Here is a 3,531-nt window from a genome sequence, read left to right on the forward strand (position 1 = left end):
TCTTGTCTTTAAAAGGTTTTCCCCAAACTTGGAAATAGTGATGAATCATCTTCACTTCATTATGTTGATTCAATTACATTTTCATGATTTTCTGTGGAAATCTCAAATTTGTTTCAGCATTAATTGCGGGTGCCAAAGTGATATGGAACCAGCATGACTTTGTCACTTTAATTCAAAGTAGTTGTCGTTGACACGCTGACTTAACATTACTGGTGGCTTGCTGTCCGGGATCTGTGTCAATAAACGGCTTTTCAGCGTCAATGCAAACCTAAAGCGGAAGTTATTACTCCACCCCCAGAGGAACGTCATCATGGCAGCTCTACGTTTGGACCCATGTGGATCAAACCACGGATCTGTGTCAAAGTACAGTTTCAGGAAACAGTGTTCACTAAATCGTTCATTTCCCCTGCAGGGACGCGTCGTACTGTGGTGGACGAGCGGCGAGCCGCGTCTTTATGCGGGAAACGCGCTCCCGGTGAAAGCAAAGCGAAAGCGAATCTCAACTCAGCGGCTACGGTTCTCTCCGTTTTTCTTTGCACCAACTCCTCGACATGTTACACTTGAACAGCGTGATTTATAAATGGTTTATCTTACTTGTACTTGTTCAGTTTCGTTACTTTCCCAGTTTTTATTCATTTTCATGACTTTTGGAGATGTTTTTCATGTTCGTGACTTATTGAGATTTTTTTTGTCATGACTTTCCCTGTTTTTATTCTTTTTGGTGTCTTTTTGAGAAATCATGTTCGGGTATTTTCATTTGGAGCCAAAATCTTGTTCAGTAGCCTAATACAAGAAAAAAAACAACTTTTCTTTCTTGTTCTTTTAATCTGTGTTTTTATCAAGCGCTGTCGAACTGAAGGTGAGAATCTGAAAGAACGGGATTCAATGAGGTATGCAAAAAATTGTTTCTTAATGATTCTACAAATTTAAATGATGATTAATTAGATTGATTTTCGTTACTTTCCCAGTTTTATTGATTTTCATGACTTTTCGAGATTTGATTCATATTTGTGACTTTTGAGATTTTATTTATTATCATGACTTTCCCTGTTTTTTATTCAGTTTCATGCTTTTTTGAGAATTTGTTCATTCTCACGACCTTCCATATTTTTATTTTTTGTTCATGACTTTTTGAGATTTTTTTCATGTTCGTGACTTTTGAGATTTTATTTGAGAAATCATGTTCGGTGATTTTCACTTAGAGTCGAAATATTGTTCAGTAGCCTAATATATAAAAAAGAGAGAGAAAAAAACCTTTTCTTTCTTGTTCTTTTAATCCGCGTTTTATCAAGCGCTGTAGAACTGAAGGTGAGAATCTGAAAGAACGGGATTCAATGAGGTATTTAAAAAATGTTTCTTCTAAATGATTCTACAAATGTAAATGATGATTAAAATGTAAAATGTCATCTTTACCTCTATGGTAGTAAAGGTTGACAATCACACAATGTCACCAAGACATGTTTATGAAACCAAATATCTGTCTTGATGACAGGAGCTTCGAGTGCAGAAAAATGACAAAGGGATTTACAGACAGAGAAATAAAACAAAGGTCAGAATCAGATTCAGAAGAGCTTTATTACCAAGTATATGTACACACACAAGGAACCTGACTTGACGACAGGAGCTTCAACTGACAAACATACATAGGATCCTTGCGTAATTCCCAGATCTGTCCAAGTGTTGCAGGATGTCATGCAGTCCCATGTCGACTGCATCAACCACAGATCTGTTTTCTCTGTAGGCAAACTGAAGAGGATCCAGCAAGGGGCCAGTGATGTCCTTCGTGTAGGCCAACATCAGTTATCAGTTCAGGTAACAACAGTTTTCAGGAGCACTGTGGAATAGAGTTCCTCTTATCCCTCATCATTTTCTTGACACAACTGAAGAGGTTTTTTTCTTCTCTCCGTTGAACTTTTTCAGGAGGAATCACTTGGCCCGGCTCGCTAGATCCACCTTTCCATGATCCCCCCGTCAGCATGGGATGATTGTCATGAAACTCTTCCCATGATTTCAAGTGCTGCATCAGGAGGATGTTGTGAAAAAACATGTCAGGATACCTGATCACTTCAGAGAACAAAACTGCACATAGTGCAATGGCGTCTTGGGGAGTCTGTATATAACGGTCGACTTTGGCGAGGTTCCCATTCATGTAGGACCAAACTGTCTCACTAAAATGTTTATTGAACTCTTTTGATGTTTTCAGTGTTGCATAACAAAGTCTTTTGTCTGAAAGATGCATGTCTTGCTCATCTTTTTTGATTGGACGACAGTACAGATTGTTTGGTCGCATCTGTATCGTGAATTTACCAACTAAAAAGTCAGTGGCCCTCATGTCCTTTTTATCCCAAGATTTAATGAGAAAACATATTATTGCAGCATAATGAGGAAAACTTGTTATTCTGATCGGTGCTCGCCATATGTTGTCAGCGACTGAGTCCTGGGGAATGTCTTGAATTGTTGCAGCGGAACACCCTTCCCAGGAGGTGTACACTTTAGACGCTCCATCCAGCATTTTTGCAGAGGGACTTCCAACATTTGTCCTTAGATGAAATATATCAATACCGTCGCTCAGAAAGTTCTTCTCTTTCATCTTCTCCGGATGGAAGGACAGAAGGACTTCTAGCTTGTTGTCGTTCCCCTCGAACCTGGACTGCATGAATGCCAAATACAGAGACGTGCGCAGATATTTCTTCAGAAGCAGTAGCCGAGATTTGGCCCAAGTATTGTTCAGTGGTTATCATTAATAGTTGAAATCTTCTTCAGTCTTCATCAGTTATAGCCGTAATCTTGTTTGGTCAATGGGGAAGTTCTCATTTAGTCTAAGTATTGTTCAGTGGTTATCATTAATAGTTGAAATATTCTTCAGTCTTTATCCAAATATTGTTCAGTGGTTATGATTAATAGTTTAAATCTTCTTCAGTCTTCATCACTTACAGTCGTAATCTTGTTCGGCCAGTGGGACAGTTCTCATTTAGCCCACTTATTGTTTAGGGGTTATCATTAATAATCGAAATATTCTTCAGTCTTTATCACTTACAGTCGTAATCTTGTTCAGTCAGTGGGACAGTTCTCATTTAGTCTAAGTATTGTTCAGTTATTTATCATTAATAGTTGAAATCTTCTTCAGTCTTCATCAGTTATAGCCGTAATCTTTTTTGGTCAATGGGGAAGTTTTCATTTAGTCTAAGTATTGTTCAGTGGTTATCATTAATAGTTGAAATATTCTTCAGTCTTTATCACTTACAGTCGTAATCTTGTTCGGTCAGTGGGACAGTTCTCATTTAGCCCACTTATTGTTTAGGGGTTATCATTAATAATCGAAATATTCTTGGTTCGAAATCTTGTTCGGTCCACTTGCCCGAACTCATGTTCAGGGGACGCAGTCATTTTATTTCAGGCCTTTTTCATGCTTTTAGACAGGACAAGAAAGAGAGGGGGACTGGAAACTAAATTGTCGAAAGACGGGATTCGATCTCGAAGTTTAACAAGTGGCGCTGCAGCACATGTTAGCGCATTAACCACTAGACTATC

The 3,531-nt window shown here is 38.5% G+C and overlaps 1 long non-coding RNA gene across 1 annotated transcript; it reads left to right on the forward strand.

Moving 5' to 3' along the window:
• The first annotated feature begins 797 nt into the window (after positions 1-797).
• On the forward strand, positions 798-3,531 carry LOC113070177 (uncharacterized). The gene is made up of 3 exons (XR_003279868.1): positions 798-890; positions 1,742-1,812; positions 1,921-3,531. It is a non-coding gene; the product is annotated as an uncharacterized LOC113070177 (long non-coding RNA).

Source organism: Carassius auratus, unplaced genomic scaffold (assembly GCF_003368295.1).
Source record: "Carassius auratus strain Wakin unplaced genomic scaffold, ASM336829v1 scaf_tig00003277, whole genome shotgun sequence".
In the NCBI taxonomy this organism is placed as follows: domain Eukaryota; kingdom Metazoa; phylum Chordata; class Actinopteri; order Cypriniformes; family Cyprinidae; genus Carassius; species Carassius auratus.